The sequence below is a fragment of the Pristiophorus japonicus genome, chromosome 7 (genome assembly GCF_044704955.1).
Source record: "Pristiophorus japonicus isolate sPriJap1 chromosome 7, sPriJap1.hap1, whole genome shotgun sequence".
NCBI classification, from domain to species: domain Eukaryota; kingdom Metazoa; phylum Chordata; class Chondrichthyes; family Pristiophoridae; genus Pristiophorus; species Pristiophorus japonicus.
The window spans coordinates 205,535,928-205,557,810 of record NC_091983.1 but is presented as its reverse complement, the minus strand read 5'-3'; the positions used below and the strand labels follow the sequence as shown (position 1 = coordinate 205,557,810).

The 21,883-nt window shown below is 47.9% G+C and overlaps 1 protein-coding gene across 1 annotated transcript in view; it reads right to left on the bottom strand.

The window, feature by feature from the left end:
• Positions 1–21,179, bottom strand: part of spdya (speedy/RINGO cell cycle regulator family member A) — a 109,501-nt gene extending 88,322 nt beyond the window's left edge. The window contains exon 1 of the mRNA XM_070884556.1: positions 21,098–21,179. The gene's annotated coding sequence lies outside the window, so the exon portion shown is untranslated. The remainder of the gene's footprint in view (positions 1–21,097) is intronic.
• Between the last annotated feature and the right edge of the window lie 704 nt (positions 21,180–21,883).

The window sequence follows — 21,883 nt, the reverse complement described above, 5'->3', positions numbered from 1 at the left end:
ATTTCCTCTTTAAAGGCAGCCCACTATTCCACTACAGTTTTGCCTGCCAATTTTTGATTCCAGTTTACCCGGGCCAGATCTCTCATCCCACTGAAATTGGCCTTCCCCCAGTTAATCATTTTTACTCTAGATTGCTCCATGTCCTTTTCATAAACCTTATGATACGATGACCACTGTTCCCTAAATGTTCACCTACTGATACTTGCTCCACTTGACCTACCTCATTCCCCAGAACCAGATCCAGCAAAGCCTCCTCCCCCATCGGGCCGGAAACATACTGATCAATGTGTGGTTGATAATGAAGAAGAAAGCTGCAGACTGCAGGAAGATATCAATGTACTAGTCAGGTAGGCAGAACAGTGCCAAATGGAATTCAATCTGGATAAATGTGAGGTAATGCATTTGGGGAAGTCAAACAAGGCAAGGAAATACACATTAAATGGTACGACACTGAAAAATGCAAAGGAACAAAGGGACCTTGGAGTGCAGATCCCTGAAGGTGGCAGGCCAGGTAGATAAGGTGGTTAAGAAGGCATATGGGGCTAGAACCACCACTTTTTTTTGCATGCTTAACGCCCACTTAACGCCCATTTTACCACTGAAATGACGTATAACGCCCATATAGCGCCCATTTTGCCAGAAAATGGAAACTGACTGGCACTTATAGGAAACTTATCGCCGAGTGTGACTTTTCCCATGTGCTTAAAGCCGGGAAAAAATATTACCGCCCGCCCACTTTTTTGGGGCAGAATCAACACAATGGGCGAAATCAACGGCCATAATATCGGCCAGCATTACTTTCCGCACGGAATTAACGCCGAGATTCAATAATACCGCCTGCCCATTTTTTTTTGTCGTAAAGAGCACATTTGGCGAAACTAACACCCAGGAGATCGCCCACCTTCACTTTCACCACCTCGCACACATATTGCCACAATATCGCTCGCCCAAAAAAACGCCCAGAAAAAGTGGAACTCTTCTGAACTAATGCCAGCGATGTGGCTGTCATTTTTAAAATCGCAGGTCGCTTCATTCAAAAGGCTGCTTCAACTTCGGGGGAGTTTGTATTGACTCTGGAGTTCTTCTCAGGTGAAGTCACTATCTCAATAGACATATTTTCAGACTCTGGCCTATTGGGGGTTTACTGTAGGTGTATTTTAGTGAGGAAATTATTGCTTCTGATCAATCGCTATTATACTTTCATTGCAATGGGGCCAGCCATTTCTCAGCCTGCATCGATTAATATGCAGAGTGCAGATGGCTTAATGTGTGATTCACATCATTATTTCCCCAATTTAAGACGTGCAAGAATGAGGAGGAGGGCAAGACCATACACAGCCCGCACGTACAGGGAAAAGAGGTCTTACCTCGACGTGTCCAACACACCTGCCTTTGGAGACTGCGCTTCCACAACGTGGTGATTAATGAAATATGAGAGCTCATCAGGCCATATATGCAGCCTGCTATCAGGACATCAGCGTCGGTTGAGGTCAAGGTCACCGCAGCACTGTCTTTCTACGTGTCCGGTTCCTTTCGGGACTCTGCGGTGGAGATTTGCCCTCTATCTCACCATGCCACCCATTGCTGCATTAGGCAGATCACAGAGGTCCTGTACGCGAGAAGGATGGACTTTATCAGCTTCCCCATGACCACGGAGGCTCAGACTGACAGGGCTGGCGCATTCTACCGCACTGCTAAGTTCCCCAGCGTACAGGGAGCTCTACAGTGCACTCACATCGCCATGCGGCCACCTTCTCAGTACCAGGAGCATTTTCGTAACAGAAAAGGATTTCACTCCCTGAAGGTCCAACTAGTTGTGGACCACAACCAGGTCATAATGGCAGTGAATGCCAAATGTCCAGGCAACTTCGATGAGGCTCACATCCTGCATGAGAGCGCTGTCTTTAAGAGTCAGCCACAAGGATAATGCCTGATGCTTGGTGATAACCGATATGGCCTAGCCACCTGGTTGATGACCCCGTGTGACTCCCACAACAAAGTCAAGAAGCGATGCAACCGGAGCCACAGAGACACACGCAATGTGGTCCAGAAAACAATAACTGTGCTTAAGCAGTGCTTCAGATGTCTGGACCACGCAGGAGGGGAGCTACAATACAACCCTGAGCAAGTAGGTAAATTCGTGGTCGTGTGCTCCATGCTGCACAACCTGGCTATCAGGAGGGGCCAAAAATTGCCAGAAAGGACTGATGCTCCACCTCAGGAGAGGAAGAGGACGATGAGGGGCTGGACGCTGACCTGGGGCCAGACAATCAGGCTGGCATGCAACCATGCCCACGACCCCCTCCAGACTGCTGGAAAGGGCCCGTGGTGGCTACATAGCTGCAAGACTCTTACGTGAGGAGCTGATATCTGAATGATTTGCCTGAAAGAACATTGAAGTGAGTGACCATCACCTTGGTGCCAGTTGATTGAAGTTAAATTTTATTTAACACTTTCATGTTAAGGAATCACCAGTGTGTAATGGTCCAGCTATCTGAGACAATGCGCAACAAGGTTATGTTCAATAAAAACATTTTTATACCAACATTGGTCTGCAATCATTAGTATAACAGGCAATAACACCCAACCCCCAGGCCACACCCCACTTTTTCCACCATCGACATCAATCAAATGTTCAACATGTCCAGCAACACAGAATACAAAGGCAAAGCAGTAGGGTGGTCTCCTCCCCCCATACATTATAACAAATTGTATACACCAAGATGGAGATATAACACAGCCATTATCTGCGGACATGCACCTCACTTTCCTTCCCCCCTCCCCTTCTTCTCCCCACCTCTACCCTTTCCCCTCCTCGCTCCGTGGCGCCTGGCCGAGGAGCTCCTCAGGTGGTGCCTCATTGGGGTGGATGAAGACAGAGGCGATGGTTGCACGGGTATGGGAGCGGGGGGTGCAAAGGGGGCAACATTCTCTGATGCAGAAGCAGGATCTTGGTCCTTGCTCTCATCTGTCATTTGCAGTGGTAGCGTGGAACCTAGGGAAGGAGTGCCGTGTTCTGGGACCACTGGGAGGCCTGTGCCAGCAGTGTTCCTGGCTATCGCATCCAGGGCCTCCGCCATCCACGGAATGTACTCAGTCATGGTGGCCAGCTGTCAGGATATGCCCCCCAATGCTTCAATGAGCTGGTCACCAATGTCTATAGTCCTCCTGGACAACTGTACCATCTCTCCGCTCTCATGTGGCGCTCGTGGAACAGACCTGCCACGTCCACAAGGCCTCCGCGGGGTCGGCGCCGCCCTGGGGACAAATGGGGTTCCCTGTGATGAGGTGCTTGGGGCCGGTGCCTCCAGAGTTGATGCGGAAATGACTGGAGGACCACTAGATGGCCTTGGGATGGAATGGCTTCTGGAGCATGACGATGCAGATTCCTCGAAGTCTGCGCTCTCATCTGTGGAGAACAGACCCAGCGGATTGACGGGCGAGAATCGGACCTCCTCAGCACCAGATGTAGTAGGATCGTCCAGCGAGTCTGGCCCCGTGCCCCCACCTTCTGGCCACTGTGGTCTTGCCTGGAGCCGCGCTGCTGGCTGAGCTGCAAAACACAAATGATGTTATTAGAGGAGTAGGGTGACAAGGTGAGTCCAGCGCTACACACAGCATATGCACGACAAAAGCACCACCGCTCTCAAAATCATCGCAGACATCACATTTCATGACCATCAACACATTTGCTTACCAATGATTTTCATTAGACCAGCATTATTTCTAGGACAATTTTAGAAATCATCTATCATATATGATTGTTCGATATGAGTGGGTGTGGAATCTATTGACTTTACATCATGCAATGGTGTAAGCTTTACTCACGTGGCATCACTTCAGGGTCTGCAGCTACTTCCGTGGCTGTCCAGGGGTGGGTGCTTCCCGATGGGTGCGAGCACCCGCTCCTCCATCTCAGTGATGTCGCTGGGGACTGGTAGCCCCCCCACCGTTGGCCTCTGCACGGACCTCATCGTTGATAGCTTCTTCTGTAAAAGGTGACAGGACGACATGGCATGAGATCATTGCGTGATATCGTTGCTAGGTACTGTCACAGAGACTGATACAACACATAACCGACAGATGTAATCATGATTATTATGATAATTATCATTCTTTACCTAAAGACGTGCACCATGACCGCAGGCTTTGAGTAAAACATTCCCGGTAAAAGTGAAAGACCTCGCATCTGCTTCTAGTCACACATGACTGTTACAAATCAAATTATATAAATACATAAGTACATGTAAATCAATGTAATACTTACTCTTGCGGATCCCACAAGGTCGTTCCATCGTTTGCGGCATTGGTTGCCCTCACGTACCTCGTTGGTCGCCGACGAGACCACCTCTGCTATCTTGGTCCATATCTTCTGGTTGGCCTTTGGGGTGGGCTTCCCACGCCCTCCCTGTGTCAAATCACCCCAGCGTATCTCGACCTCCTGCAGGAGGGAGGCATTTGCCTCGACCGAGAACCTCCTGGCTCTTATGTGCCCTCCAATGTGCTCCTCTCCCACCTCACTGCTCTCCCAGCATCAGTCTCCACAGCGTGCTATGATGCCTCCTCCTCTCCCTCCATTATAGGCCAAATGCAGGCAAATGTGTGGCTGGTAACAGTTAATTTTTGTTTCCCTAGTTGCAGTGAAGCTCTAAAGTCTCTCTCTTTCCTCCCAAAGCAGCCACACCACACCCAGACACGCCTACAGTCCCTCTCAGCTTCCTCTCTCTCTGTCTCCTCTTCTGCGCATGTCATGATGACCCTTGACCTGCTGAATCGCGGGAATCGAGTGTTGCCATGCCGTTGCTAAGGATGGCAACACTTTATAGCGAGATTTAACGCTACCACTCATTTCATATTGCTTGCCGTAACGTCCATTTTAAAAACTGGAAATTAGGTGCTTTGAGAATGGGTGAGAAATCGGCGACCTGAAAACCCATTTTTACCACCCACGCTGGAAATAACACCCATTTTTGGGCGACATGCACAAAAGTGGAAAACCTAGCCCATGGACATAAAAACATAAGAAATAGGAGCAGGGGTAGGTCATTTGGCCCCTCGAGCCTGCTCCGCCATTCAATAAGATCATGGTTGATCTGATCATGGACTCGACTTCACGTCCCTGCCCGCTCCCCATAACCCTTCACTCCCTTATTGCTCAAAAATCTGTCCATCTCCGCCTTAAATATATTCAATGACCTAACCTCCACAGCTCTCTGGGGCAGAGAATTCCACAGATTTACAACCTTCCGAGAAGAAATTCCTCCTCATCTCAGTTTTAAATGGGCGACCCCTTATTCTGAAACTATGCCCCCAGTTCTAGATTCCCCCATGAGTGGAAACATCCTCTCCGCATCTTGAGATGGTACCAACAGTAGCCATGTAGGATATATGACAACATCCCCTACCACACTTCTTCCTCCTTCCCTGTACAGCTGAGCCACCTGTGGTACCACAGATATGGCTCTGGCTGTACTCCCCAGAGGAACCACGCCCTCACCAGTACTCAGAACCGAATATTGGTTGGAGCGCGAGATGCACTCAGAGGACTCCTGCACTACCTGCCTGATCCTCCTTTTCTGTCTGGCGGTCACCCATTACCTTTCTGCCTGCGCAATTCTTATCTGCGAGGTGACTGTTATATCTGTAAATTTGTATATACTTTGTACAGCCACCAGAGGGCTCATCCCCTGGAGTTCCAAGGGATCCCATAATATCTTGGGAGCACAGGTACTTAAGGAGGCCTCACAGGCTGGAAAGGCTCTCTGGAGATCTGCAATAAAAGACTAAGGTCACACTTTACTTTGAGCTCACATTATCCAGTCAGACTCTTTCTTCATACTTAACAACTGGCGACGAGATACAGATAACGAACCCCACCGCAACGATGCAGAGAACGGTGGGCATCCTAGAGAAGTTTTTGCAGGGAGATGATTGGGAAACCTTTGTGGAGTAACTCAACCAATACTTCGTGGCAAACGAGCTAGAAGGAGAAGCGAACGCTGCCAAACAAAGGGCGATTCTCCTCACCGTCTGCGGGTCACCAACGTATGGCCTCATGAAAAATCTGCTTCCTCCAGCGAAACCCTCAGAGAGATCATACGATGATTTGTGCACACTGGACCAGGCGCATCTGAACCCGAAGGAAAGCGTTCTGATGGCGAGATACCGGTTCTACATCTACAAAAGGTCTGAAGGTCAGGCGAGTTATGTCGCACAGCTAAGACGCCTTGCAGGACATTGTGAATTTGAAGGGTATTTGGAGCACATGCTCAGAGACTTTTTCATACTTGGCATTGGCCATGAAATGATACTTTGCAAACTTCTGACTGTAGAGACCCCAACCTTGAGTAAGGCCATAGCGATAGCCCAGGTGTTCATTGCCACCAGTGACAATACTAAGCAAATCTCTCAGCACACGAGTGCTGCTACAAGTACTGTGAACAAAGTGATGTTGTTTTCAAATCACAACGTACAGGGCAGGCCCCACATGCCTGGAGCTGCACGTCCGCAGATGTCTCAGAGTCCACCATCAAGGGTGACGAATGCAAGGCCATTAACACCTTGTTGGCGCTGCAGGAGTGATCATCGTTTCCATTCATGCCACTTCAAACAGTACGTTTGCAAGGGCTGTGGAACAATGGGATTCCTCCAACGTATGTGCAGGCGAGCTGCAAATCCTGTTAATCCTGCAAACCACCATGTTGCAGAGGAGGACAGATCTACGATGGATCATGACGAACCAGAGCCTCAGACAGAGGTATATGGGGTGCACACATTTACCACATAGTATCCCCCATTAATGCTGAAGTTTGAACTAAATGGACTCCAGGTGTCAATGGAGCTGGACACGGACGCGAGCCAGTGCATTAGGAGCAAAAAGACTTTCGAGAAATTGTGGTGCAGCAAGGCCTCAAGGCCAGTCTTGACTCCAATTTGCACAAAACTGAGAACTTACACAAAGTAACTGATTCCCTGTAATCGGCAGTGCTACTGTAAAAGTCTCCTATGATGGAGCGGTGCACAAGCTACCACTCTGGGTGGTACCGGGTGATGGTCCCACGCTGCTCGGCAGGAGCTGGCTGGAAAGATACGCTGGAACTGGGACGACGTCCGAGCGCTCTCGTCCGCTGACGACACTTCGTGTGCCCAGGTCTTAAACAAGTTCACTTTGCTGTTCGAACCAGGCATCTGGAAGTTCCAAGGAGCAAAAGTACAGATCCACCCAATTCCGGGGGCGCGACCCATCCATCACAAGGCGAGAGCAATACCGTACATGATGAGAAAAAGGGTAGAGATCAAGCTAGACTAGCTGCAAAGAGAGGGCATCCTTTCGCCGATCAAATTCAACGAGTGGGCCAGTCCAATCGTTCCTGTCTTCAAGGGAGACGGCACTGTCAGAATCTGTGGTGATTACAAAGTAACTATCAATCGTTTCTCCCTGCAGGACCAATACCCACTACCAAAGGCTGATGACCTTTTCAATCACGAAGCTGGACTTGACCTCGGCCTACATGACGCAGGAGCTGGAAGAATCATCGAAGGCCCTCACCTGCATCAACACACACAAAGGTCTCTTCATTTATAAGGGATGCCTGTTCGGAATTCGATCAGCAGCGGCGATATTCCAGAGAAACATGGAAAGCTTACTGAAGTCGGTCCCGCGTATGGTGGTCTTCCAGGATGACATCTTGGATATAGGTCGGGACACAAGTGAGCATCTGCAGAACCTGGAGGAGGCGTGGGGCTCAGGTTAAAATGCTTGAAGTGCGTTTTCCTGGCACCTGAAGTGGAGTTCCTGGGGAGAAGAATCATGGCGGACGGCATCATGCACACCGATTCGAAGACGGAGGCAATTGAGAACGCACCGAGGCCACAGAACGTGACGGAGCTGCAGTCATTTCTAGGACTCCTGAACTATTTTGGTAACTTCTTACCGGGTCTCAGCACACTGTTAGAACCACTTCACGCCTTACTGCATAAAGGAGACGAATGGTATGGGGCAAAAGCCAAGAAAATGTCTTTGTAAAAGCTAGAAAATTGTTTTGCTCAAACGAATTGCTTGTGTTGTATGATCCATATAAGTGTTTGGTACTAGCATGTGCTAATAATTTTGGGAAATTGAAACCGGTTGCTAATGCATCCAGAAGTCTGTCCGAGGCTGAGAGAGCCTACAGCATGATTGAAAAAGAAGCATTAGCGTGTGTCTACTGGGTAAAGAAAATGCATCAGTATATGTTTGGGCTAAAATTTGAATTGGAAACTGACCATAAGCCACTGATATCCCTGTTTTCTGAGAGTAAGAGGATAAATATGAATGCATCAGCCCGCATCCAGAGATGGGCGCTCACATTGTCCGCATACAACTACACCATCCGCCACAGGCCAGGCACAGAAAACTGTGCCGATGCTCTCAGTAGGCTGCCACTGCCCACCACGGGGGTGGAAATGGCGCAGCCCACAGATTTAGTCATGGTTATGGAAGCATTTGAGAGTGAGCAATCACCCGTCACAGCCCGACAGATTAGCACCTGGACGAGCCAGGACCCCTTACAGTCCCTAGTTTAAAAACTGTGTGCTTCACGGGAGCTGGTCCAGTGTCCCAGTGGAAATGCAGGAAGAGATAAAGCCGTTCCAGCGGCGCAAAGATGAAATGTCTATACAGGCAAACTGCCTACTGTGGGGAAATCTAGTAGTGGTTCCCAATAAGGGCAGAGACACCTTCATCAGTGACCTCCACTGAACCCACCCAGGCATCGTAATGATGAAAGCGATAACCAGATCCCACGTGTGGTGGCCCAGTATCGATGCGGACTTAGAGTCCTGCGTGCACAGATGTAACACATGCTCGCAGTTAAGTAATGCATTCAGGGAGGCGCATTAAGTTTATAGTCTTGGCCCGCCAAACCGTGGTCTAGGGTCCATGACGACTATGCAGGCCCATCCTTGGGTAAAATGTTCCTTGTGGTTGTAGATGCATACTCCAAATGGATTGAATGTGAGATAATGTCGGCAAGCACGTCCGCTACCACCACTGAAAGCCTGCGGGCCATGTTTGCCATGCATGGACTATCTGATGTCCTTGTGAGCGACAACAGGCCATGTTTTACCAGTGCCGAGTTCAAAGAATTCATGACCCGCAACGGGATCAAACATGTCACATTTGCCCCGTTCAAGCCAGCATCCAATGGTCAGGCAGAAAGAGCAGTGCAAACTATCAAGCAGAGCTTGAAGAGGGTAACTGAAGGCCCACTGCAGACTTGCCTATACCGAGTCCTGCTTAGTTACCGTACAAGACCGCACTCGCTCACTGGGATTCCACCTGTTAAACTGCTCATGAAAAGGGCATTTAAGACAAGGCTCTTGTTAGTTCACCCTGATCTACATGAACAGGTAGAGAGGAGGCGGCTTCAACAAAATACATATCATGATAGCGCAAATGTATCACGTGAAATTGAAATGAATGATCCTGTATTTGTATTGAATTATGGACAAGGTCCCAAGTGGCTTCCTGGCACTGTGGTGGCCAAAGAGCAGGGTGTTTCAGGTCAAACTTTCAATGGACTCATTCACCGGAAACACTTGGACCAAATCAAACTCAGATTCACGGACTATCCTGAGCATCGCACTTTGGATCCTACCTTCTTTGACCCCCCAACATACACACCAGTGGCAACTGACACCACGGTTGACCACGAAACAGAACCCATCATCCGCAGCAGCCCAGCAAGACTCACCACACCAGGCAGCCCAGCAAGACCAGCTGCACAGCAGCCCAGTGAGGGCCCAAAAGACGGTTCACCAATACCAGCATCTGCATCGAGACGATCAACCAGGGAAAGAAGTGTCCCAGATCATCTCACCTTGTAAATAGTTACACTGTTGACTTTGGTGGGGGAGGGGGGGGGGGGGGGAGGAGTGTTGTTATATATGTAAACTTATACATACTTTGTATAGCCACCAAAGGGCTCATCCCCTGGAGTCCCAAGGGATCCCATAATCTCTTGGGAGGACAGGTGGACAGGTACTTAAGGAGGCCTCACAGGCTGGAGAGGCACTCTGGAGATCTGCAATAAAAGACTAAGATCACACTTTACTTTGAGCTCACAGTGTTCAGTCAGACTCTTTCTTCATACATAACTGTGACCACCTTCTGAAACATGCTATCTATGAAACTCTCAGCCTCGCGGATGCTCGAGCTCCTCCAGCTGACAACACTTGCTGCACATATCGTTGTCCAGGACATGGGAAGCTTCCTGGATTTCCCGTATGGAACAGGATGTGCGTTCCACGAGACTGAGCTACCCTGCCATGCCTATTCGATTATTAACTAACTTTACAGAAACTTAAGATTACGATGTATCTACTTCATCTATTTTACCTTCTTTATTTAGTTGATTATTTAATTCATTGTTTTATCAAATATTTTAGTTTATTACTTAATTAGTTTATCTAGTTTTAGTTACTAATTTAACAAAGTAAAGTTATAGCCATATACAGTTTCTTAGCTAGCTTAGAGACTAAAAAAAAGGCAATACCAACCAATCACCTACCTGCTGTCCTGTGATGTCACTCCTCAATTTTTTTTTGCTCTCTCTCTTTCCACTCTATTTCCCTGGCTCCGCTCCAACCCCGATCAAGTCCGATCTCGCTGCTGCTCTCAGTGTTCTCATGACATTTCTGCTCTTGTTCTTCTCGGTGGCAGAGGTCACAGGGGAGGGAGGTGTTATTCAAGTAACCCTGATGAGTTGCTGCAGTGCATCTTGTAGGATGTACCTACTGAACCCACTGTGGACCAATATGGAGGTGGAGGATATTGAATTCTGTAGCAGGAACACCGATCAAGCCTGGTGTTCTGTCCTGGATGATATCAAGCTTCTTGAGACTTGTTGCAGCTGTACCCATCTAGACAAGAGACGAGTATTCCATCACACTCCTAACTTGAGCCTTGAGCTTTGAGGCATCAGGAGATGAGCCATTCGACATAGAATACCGAGTCTCTGCCCTGCTGTTATGACCATGGTGTTGATAAGGTTGGTCAAGTTAAACTTAGCAATTATGATGTTGGGGGGCTAAGCAGTGGTGCTGTTGCAGGCCAGGGGTAGATGGCCGGGCTTTTTCTTGTTTGAGATCATTGTTGCCTGACCCTTACATGGTTACTTGCCACTTGTCAGCACAAGTCTAAATGTTATCCAGGTCCTGCTGTAAATTGGCATTCGCTGCTTCATTTTTGGAGGAATTCTGAATGGATTTGAAAATGGTGGAATTGTCAGCGAACAGCCCTGTTCCTGAACTTATGATGCAGAAAACACCATTCCTGCAGCAGCTGGAGATGGTTTGGCTGAGAAACACTTGCAGTGATAATAAAATATAGCATGGATCTACTGTGATGTAATAGAGCTGAATGTTAGAGGTACAGCATCAGTGGTTTACAAGGCTTTTGTACATGGTGTTACACAAATGTATGTATTGGAGTAGTTAACTGAACATTATTTCTATAAAGAAGGTTCACTTAATAAATGAAAGGGGAGCTGGACCACCAGAAATCTGTGTGGATTTTCATCTGAGGATCATGTCAAAAAGTATCTTGGGGACCTATAAAATGACAGAGGCATGAAAAAACTGACAGAAGCACAATCTGTACCAGAGATCTTTAATAAGCACTTTTAATGGGAAGCACAGCCAGAGCAGGTTCAACACTCAGCTCATTGGAAGTTTACATGCAGTCCAAAGCTACTTCTGTGTCCACTGTTGCATGTTTGGGTTCCATCTGTAATGTCCTTACTCAATGGCACAAAACCCACACAAGGCACATTCTATGGACAAGGTCACTCTATGACCTGAACCTTTATTCACAGGTCCAAGAAGTGATGACCCTGTGTGGGACCTCCCTTTATATACCCGGATGACCAGGTAAGGAGTGTCTTCCACAAGTTCACCCCCTGTGGTCAAGGTGTGCATTGCTTAAGTATATACAGTATTGCAGTGGTGTTACATAGAGGTTACATGCATTACATCACCTCTCCCCCCAAAGTCTTATTGGGATCATAGGTTAAGACTTTCAGTTGGTCTACGCTCCCTCGTGGAGCGCCTCCCTTGGGGCTCTGGTTGTTGAGCCTTGGCATGAGTGTCTGTCACCTGTGGTGATTCCGGCCTGTCTGGGCTGACCGCCGGGACTGTGCAGGCTGCTAAATGTTCTTGTTGCTCGTTTATGTACAGTTTTGGAGTATTTTCTATGTTTCTATGTTCACTGGCGGTGGTGTGAGCACCATCTCATGATCTTCCTCGGGTTCCTCAGTGTCCATGCTGAACCTTTTTTTTTTTACTTGGTCCAGATGCTTACGGCATATCTGCCCATTGTTAAGTTTAACCACGATGACCCTGTTCCCCTCTTTGTCTATTACAGTACCCGTAAGCCATTTGGGCCCCACGGCGTGATTGAGGACAAATACGGGGTCATTTATTTCTATACATCTCTCCCTTAAATTTCGGTTATGGTACTCGTTTTGGGACTGGCGCTTGCCCTCAACTATGTCGGTCAGGACTGGGTGAATGAGGGACAGCCGAGTTTTGAGTGTTCATTTCATAAGTAGCTCAGCGGGTGGGACCCCCGTGAGCGAGTGCGGTCGGGACCTATAGGCCAGCAGGAGGCGCGATAGGCGGCATTGAAGGGAGGGTCCTTGAATCCTGAGCATGCCTTGTTTAATGATTTGGACCGCACGTTCCGCCTGGCCATTGGAGGCCGGCTTGAACGGTGCTGTCCTGACATGGTTGATGCCATTGCCCGACATGCACTCCCGGAATTCATAGCTCGTGAAACATGGGCCATTATCGCTAACAAGGATGTCCGGCAAGCCGTGGGTTGCAAAGACCGCGCGTAGACTCTCCACTGTGGTGGATGTCGTGCACGAATTCAAAATGATGCACTTGATCCATTTCGAGTACGCATCAACCACAATGAGAAACATTTTTCCCATGAACAGGCCCGCATAGTCTACATGAATATGTGACCATGGCCTGGTGGGCCAGGGCCACGGGCTGAGCGGGGCCTCCCTGGGGTCATTACCCAGCTTGGCACACATCGTGCACCTGCGAACACAGTGTTCCAGGTCTGAATCAATTCCTGGCCACCAAACATGTGACCGGGCAATAGCCTTCATCAGCACGATGCCTGGATGCTCGCTGTGGAGTTCCCTGATGAATGCCTCCCTGCCCCTCTGGGGCATGATTACCCAGCTGTCCCACAGTAGGCAGTCGGCTTGGATGGAGAGCTCATCCATCCGCCTGTGAAACGGTCTGACCTCCTCAGGGCATGCTCTGTGTGTGGGTACCCAATCCCCAGACAGGACACATTTCTTAATCAGAGATAGGAAGGGATCTCTGTTTGTCCAGATTTTGATCTGGCGGGCTGTGATGGGGGAGCCTGCGCTGTCAAAGGCATCAACGGCCATGACCATCTCAGCGCTTTGTTCCGCTGCCCCCTCGGTGGTGGCCAGTGGAAGCCTGCTGAGCACGTCAGCGCAATTTTCGGTGCCAGGCCGATGCCAGATGGAGTAGTCATAAGCAGCCAGCGTGAGAGCCCATCGCTGTATGCGAGCTGACGCGTTGGCATTGACAGCCTTGCTGTCTGACAACAGGGATGTTAACGGCTTGTGGTCCGTTTCTAATTCGAGCCTCCTGCCAAAAAGGTACTGATGCATTTTTTTTTACACCATAGACTCATGCGAGTGCCTCCTTCTCAACCATCCCATATCCCCATTCTGCTTGAGCGCGCGACCTGGAAGCATAAGCCACAGGTTGTAGTTGGCCCTCAGCATTACTCTGCTGCAACACACACCCAACCCCATAGGACGATGCATCACATGTCAGAACCAATTTCTTACAGGGGTCGTACAAGGTCAATAACTTATTCGAACAAGTTATTGACCTTGTACGTCCACGTCCGATTGAAAGCCCGTTCTTGACAGTCCCCCCAAAACCAATCACAACCCTTACGCAGGAGCATGTGAAGCGGCTCCAACAACATGCTTAAGTTCGGCAAAAAGTTCCCGAAATAGTTCAAGAGTCCCAGAAATGAACGCAACTCCGATGTGTTGCAGGGCCTGGGCGCTTGTCGAATCGCCTCTGTTTTGGATTCGGTGGGCCGAATCCCATCTGCAGCAACCCTCCTGCCCAGGAACTCAACCCCAGGAGCCAAAAACACACATTTAGACTTCTTGAGTCGCAGGCCTACCCGGTCCAGTTGGCGTAGCACCTCCTCCAGGTTGTGAAGGCGTTCCCCGGTGTCACGACCCGTGATGAGGATGTCGTCCTGAAATACGATTGTTCCAGGAATGGATTTGAGCAGGCTTTCCATGTTTCTTTGAAAAATCACGGCCGCTGATCGAATGCCAATCGGGCACCTGTTGTAAACGAACAGTTCCTTGTGGATAGTGATGGTGGTCAGTAGTTTAGATTCGGACAGTTCTTGGGTCATGTAGGCTGAAGTGAGATCCAACTTGGTAAACAGCTTGCCGCCTGCCAGCATGGCGAAAAGATCCTCTGCTCTCGGGAGCGGGTATTGATCTTGTAGGGACACCCGATTGATAGTGGCCTTGTAGTCGCCACAGATCCTGACAGAACCATCCGCTTTTAGGACGGGAACAATGGGGCTCGCCCAGTCGCTGAATTAAATGGGCGAGATGATGCCCTCTCTCAGCAAACGGTCCAATTTGCTCTCAATTTTCTCCCACATCACATACGGCACCACTCTGGCTTTGTGGTGCACTGGTCTGGCATCCGGGGTGATGCGTATCACTACTTTGGTACCTTTGAACATCCCGACGCCAGGTTGGAATAGTGACTCAAATTGTTGTAGGATTTGTGAACACGAACTTCGCTCCACAGATGACATTGCGTGCACATCCCCCCATTTCCAGTTCATCTCAGCTAACCAGCTCCTCTCCAACACTGCGGGACCATTGCCGGGACAATCCAGAGCGGCAGCCGGTTCACTGATCCATTGTGTGTGACCGCCAACATTGCACTGCCTAGTACTGGAATGATTTTTTTGGTATACGTCCATAGTTGTGTCTCAATGCGTTCTAGTTTGTGTCTACTGCTTTGAGTGGCCATAGCTTTTCAAATTGTTGAACGCTCATGAATGAATGGCTGGCCCCCGTGTCCAGCTCCATGCATACAGGGATGCCGTTTAATAAAACCTTCAACATCATTGGTGGCATTTTGGTATATGAGCTGTGAATGTTTGCCACATGAACCCACTGAACTTCAGCATCCATTGATTTGCCCCAAGAGTCATCCTGCCTCACAGACCCCTCTTCCGGTCCATCCGCCTCGTAAATCAGCCTGGTTACAGGCTTCCTGCACATTTAAGCTAAATGGCCACTGAGATTGCAATTTCTGCAGACAAATTGTTGAAATCTGCAAGTCCTGGCAGAGTGTTAGCCCCCACATCTCCAGCATGAGCTGAGATTCCCATTGTTGTGAACAAAGGAGCTATGACCCGGCATTCCTCGCTGATTGTCCCTTTGACTGCTCTTGAGTACCCTGTTAGTGGGTGTCAATGGCCCCATCCCGGACCGCATTGTCCACTGTGATGGCATAAATGTCTGTTCAGCCTGCCATTGTCTCTGTTGAAAACCTACTCTGGGGTCTATTGCTGCCTGGGGTGTGTCAAACTGCCCTTGCCTGCCTGCGGGGCTCTGAGTCGCGTTTATGATATTGACTCCCTGATCCCCTGTCGCGTTGGAGGCAGAATTGCGCACGTATATTATTTTGGTTTCCTCCTACCCCGCCATGAAAGTCTGAGCCATCAATGCCGCCGCTTCCAAAGTCAAGTCCTTGGTCTCAATTAACTTTCGGAAAATCCCCGCATGACCGATGCCCTCAATAAAGAAGTCCCTTAACATCTCCCCCCTGCAGGCATCTGTGAACTTACAAACGCTAGCCAAACGCCGGAGGTCTGCAACGAAGTCCGGTATGCTCTGTCCTTCACGACGTTGGTGGGTATAGAATCTGTGTTGGGCCATGTGTATGCTGCTTGCCAGTTTGAGGTGCTCACCGATTAGCTTGCTGAGCTCTTCAAAGGTTTTGTCCACCGGCTTTTTGGGTGCTAGTAGGTCCTTCATGTGTGCGTAAGTCTTAGGTCTGCAGCTGGTCAGCAAATGGACCCTTTGCTTGTCGGCCGCTGCATCTCCCAGCCATTCGTTCGTGACAAAGCTTTGCTGGAGTCTCTCAATGAAATCGTCCCAGTCCTCACCAACACAGTACCGTTCCTCTGTGCTACCGGTGGCCATTCTCGTGGGTCGTTGATTCCCGTTTCTCGTCGCCAATGTAATGTCATTACTCAATGGCACAAAATCCACATGAGGCACATTCTATGGACAATGTCACTCTATGACCTGAACCTTTATTCACAGGACCAAGAAGTGATGACCCTGCATGGGACCTCCCTTTATATACCCGGATGACCATGTAAGGAGTGTCTCCCACAAGTTCACCCGCTGTGGTCAAGGTGTGCATTGCTTAAGTATATACAGTATTGCAGTGGTGTTACATAGAGGTTACATACATGACACCATCCAGACCCAAGTTTTCCCCTTATTGTTAACCATATTCTTAGTCTGCTTTACTCCTTCTGCTCTTCTCGTCCTTATCATCAACATTTCTTTATTCTACTACATCATACCCCAACCCACTTGCTGCTGTTCCTGTACTGGCCTCCTTTCTTGCCCAAATGCTAGAATTGAGTCCCTCCTTGACAGACCCATAGTATCCATCTTTTATATCTTAGTTCTCCACTGCATTTCTCATCGTCAGCTCTCCCAAAGCAGCAGTCCACATCACCGCATTCCCTTATCTCATCACAAATCCTAGTCAACTCCCACTTGAGGAACAAACCATCCGACCTCCTCTCTGTCCTTTTTACATTGCCCTCATCTCCCAACCTGAGAGTCTCCTACTACATGTACATCCACTCTGCGTCCACCATCAAAATGTCCACTGCATTGCGAATGAGTAACTTGTCATCCATGACCTCGAATGAGTATATCAGCAATCCAGCCCTGACCAAAACTTGGTTCGCTTTAACACGACTGTTTTCCTCTCACCAAGGTCGCCTTATCCAGCTACGTACTCCACCACTTTGAATAACCGCAGCAGCATAAGCTTGGTTCTCATGCTAGGTCCCACCTTGTACGTTCCCTTTACTCTTCGAGTATTTTCTCCTTTGAGAACCTCACCCTCTACCAACCCTCTCCCCTATCCTTCAAAATCCTTACCTACAACCCCTCTCCACAATCCCCACCCCACCCACTGGCAATATCCTGCCCAAAATCTCCTACTTGCCTCCTCACTTACGTGACTAACTTAATAATTAAAGGCCAAATTAAGAGAGAGAGGCAAAAACTCATCTCAAATTATTTCTAATCAAGCTTACTCATGTTTAAATAATTATTTCTGCAATGGAAACTGTGAGCAACTGTGCCAGTGAAAGGATAAGGTTGGCAAATGTAGTGGCGATACTGGTAAATGACTATAAGCACAACTTCAATTACAGTTCTGCATTAAACCTGCTACAAAGGTACAAGCCCAACTGCTTTCAAAATTGTAGCCATAATTTAAAATAAGTTTTAAAGTTGTTTAATAGTAAGAACATGTTGGGGGAGCCAGGACATGAAATGCAAGTGCTCACTGGCAGACACAATGTATTTTGTTGCTATTTCTTTAAGGTGATGGCTAATGTTATATAGCTATAGTATGTTGGTTAGTACTGATGCTCAACATAATTTCTAACATATTTAGTGAAGTTTTCCACCTAATATCATTTGCCTTCAGTCCTCTCACCTCCAAGCTCAACTTCTCCCCAACATTCTCATAAGCTTCACTGCACACAAAATCTATCATCCAAAACTCTGCTAACTGTATCCTAACCAACACAAACTTACATCTATAAACACCCTCCCTTGCCATCTTCCAATGGCTATTCATCCTCTGGTCCCCTCACTGACAAAATCATTCCCTGGTGTTCTCCATCCTAACTTTGAAAATTCCTCTTTGTATCCCAATTTGCACCAGTGAGTCTTCAACTCTGGTCTACTTTGAGTTCTCCCCTTAACTTCCCCCAATTCCCCACCCTGCCCCACCACCAGTATACCATCAGTGGCTGAGCCTTCAGCGATCACATCATCCATACCTTGTGGAATATCCTGAAAACTTACCTCTTTAATCACTGTTTCAATCACCTCTCCCAATTCCTCCTCCCATTACCCCTATGAGGTACCTTGGGACATTTTGCTACATTAAAAGTGCTATTGTTTAAGTTGTATAAGTATTATTGTGCAAGTTGTTTAAGTATTACTTCTTTAGAGTGTGTTAATGTGCAAGGATAATGATAGTGCAAATGTGATTTTTTTTAAAAATTGTTCATGGGATGTGGGTGTCGCTGGCAAAGCCAGCATTTATTACCCATCCCTAATTGGCCTTGAGAAAGTGGTGGTGAGCCACCTTTTTGAACTGCTGCATTCGTGAGCTGCAGGTACTCCCAAATTGCTGTTAGGGAGGGAGTTCCAGGATTTTGACTCAGTGGCAATGAAGGAACGGCGATATACTTCCAAGTCAGGATGGTGTGTAACTTGGAGAGGAACTTGCAGGTGATGGTGTTCCCATGCGCCTGCTGTCCTTGTCCTTCTTTCCCAGGTTGGCACCTAATTTTATGTACACCTGGTGCTGCTCCTGGCATGCTCTTCTATACTCCTTATTTAACCAGGGTTGGTCCTTTGGTTTGATGGTAATCGTAGACGGAGGAATATGCCAGGCCATGAGGTGGAATACAATTCTACTGATATTGATGGCCCACAGAGCCTCATGGACACCCAGTTTTGAGCTGCTAGATCTGTTCTGAATCTATCCCATTTAGCACAGTGGTAGTGCCACACAACACGATGGAGGGTGTCTTCAGTGTGAAGATGGGACTTTGTCTCCACAATGACTGTGCGATAGTTACTGCTACTAATGCTGTAATGGACAGGTGTATCTGCGACAGGTAGATTCGGGAGGATGAGGTCAAGTAGGTTTTTCCCTCATGTTGGTTCTCTCACCACCTGCCGCAGGTCCAGTCTGGCAGCTATGTCCTTCAGGCCTTGGTCAGCTCTGTCAATGGTGGTGCTACCCAATGACTCTTGGTGATGGACACTGAAGTCTCCCACCCAAAGTACATTCTATGCACTTGATACTCTCAGTGCTTTTCCCAAGTGGTGTTCAACATCGAGCAGTACTGATTCATCAGCTGAGAAAGGCGGTAGGTAGTAATCAGCAGGAGATTTCCTTGCCCATGCTTGACCTGAAGCCATGAGACTTCACGGGGTCTGGAATCAATGTTAAGGACTCCCAGGGCCACTTCCTCGTGACTGCATGTGGCAGGGCTGCAAAGCTAAGGCAATGGGCCCTGACAACATCCCACTGTGCCACCACCTCTGGTAGGGCAGACCCAGAAATGGTGATGGAGGAGTCTGGGTCATTGGCTGAAAGGTATGATTCTGGGAGTATGACTATGTCAGGCTGTTGCTTGACTAGTCTGTGGGACAGCTCTCCCAATTTTGGCACAAGTCTCCAAATGTGTGTGAGGAGGACTTTGCAGGGGTGACTGGGCTGGCTGTGCCGAGGTCGATGCCGGTTGTTCTGTCCGGTTTTCTTATTTTTCATAGCGGTTTGTTACAACTGAATGGCTTACTAGGCCATTTCAGAGGGCAGTAAAGAGTCAACCACATTGGTGGGTCTGGAGTCACATATAGGCTGGACCAGGTAAGGATGGCAGACTTCCTTCCCTAAAGGACATTAGTGAATCAAATGGGTTTTTACAATCCGATAGTTTCATGGTCACCATGCAAATAACCAACGAAAGTTTGCGTCATAAGAGATTACCACACTGACCAGTTTGACCTTACAACACCTTTGTTCTTGTAATCAGAAATAAATGGCACCCCAACACAGTAGTTACTTAACACAGGATGAATGATAGATGGACTGAAGAAACCTCAATAGAATGGGGGAAGGACCTTTAGGTGGTCTACCTTAATCCCTGGAAACTTCTGAAGGTACTGAAGATTTTACTGGGATATGTGGAGATGGCACCACTGTACCGAAAGACAATGACACTGAGAGCAGAAGGCAATTGTTGATTATCATGCTAAACATCCTTGTAATTAATATAATCAAGAGTTTCCAAGAACTGCTGGCCCAGTGCTACAACAACATCAACTTGTATTAATATAGCGCCTTTAACAAAATAAAATGTCCCAAGGCGCTTCACAGGAGTATAAGACAACAAAACATTTGACACCGAGCCACATAGGAGGGAATTAGGGCAGATGACCAAAAGCTTCGTCAAAGAGGTAGGTTTTAAGGAACATCATAAAGAATGAAAGAGAGGTAGAGAGACAGAGAGGTTTATGCAGGGAATTCCAGAGCTTAGGACCTAGGCAACAGAAGGCACGGACACCAATGGTTGAGCAATTATAATCAGGGATGCTCAAGGGGGTAGAATTAGAGGAGCGCAGATATCTCGGGGGTTGTGAGGCTGGAGGAGATTACAGTGATAGGGAGGGGCAAGGCCATGGAAGGATTTTACAAGGATGAGAATTTCAAATCGAGGCATTGCTTAACCGGGAGTTGATGTAGGTCAGTTAGAAAAGAATGAACAATAGAAACTCCTTCCAAAATATTTGGATCAAGGAACTTTGGCACAAATCTTCACAATAGTAAGTTTGGCAACCTTAAGATCAGTAAAGGGTTGCCAAACCTACTTTTGTACTATTGTGAAGGTTTGTGCTAAGATTCCTTGATCCAGATATTTTAGGAAAGCACCACTCAGCAATGTCTGCCCACAGAAAACCTTATGCTCAGTCACCCTCATAGTAGATGACTGTACCAAGATACTGAAGCAGATGACCATGGAAAAACCCTTACTTAGTGATATTACACAAAGGCTGTGCATTGGGTACCTGCTTGGATCATCAATGGTACAGGTTATTCTTAAGATCCAAAGAAAAACAAATGCAAACTTTGCAGAGATCAAACTAGGAACCAAGACCTGGATACTGACCTGCGAGCTGTTGGGTTTCAGATGCTGACAATCTTAGTATCACTATCCCTTCAAGGGGAAGAACCACTCAATCAAGTCCTAAATTAAAAAATTCCATGAAAGAATTATCAGTTCCTGTAAAGAGAGTGGGCAAACATCAAAGTAAAATAAGACCATTATTAGCAGAACTCCCAGGACTCCTGCTTTCTGTCAACATTTTGATTACAGATGAAAGCATAGTGAGAGTCACCACATCCCATAAATAACCAACTCAATGCATGACAGAAATAGGAGCTGCAGCTTCATCTGAAAGCAAAACATCTTAATTTGCTATGGATATTGGAATCATCCAGCAGAGACGCGGCTTCTGGGCATCACTCTTAATGTAAGTGCACAAAAGAAAATGTGCTGAGAATTAATTCTGAAATGCTGCAGCATTCATCACGACAAAGCTGTTCGGTTTTGCAACTATTGCACCATCCTTTACCACACAGAACAATTGAGGCAAAGACACTGTGATCTCGATTTTAACAACCCCCCATCCCCCCACTTCCTCCCTCCCCTCCCCTCCAATACCGACAGCAACCAAAGCCAGGAGGTGGGGCAGTTGAAATAGAGTGGGGGACTTATTCACTCCTTTCCTGCCTTGATCTGACCAACTGCAATTTTAAATTGCAGGTGGGAGGGACACGCGCCCCAAGCCAGCGGGATTCTGTTGCAAAATGCAAATCATAGTCCACTGACATCACTGGGATCCAATCTGCAATTTGAACTAGAGGCCTGAGCAGGGCAGCAGTGGTGGTTTCC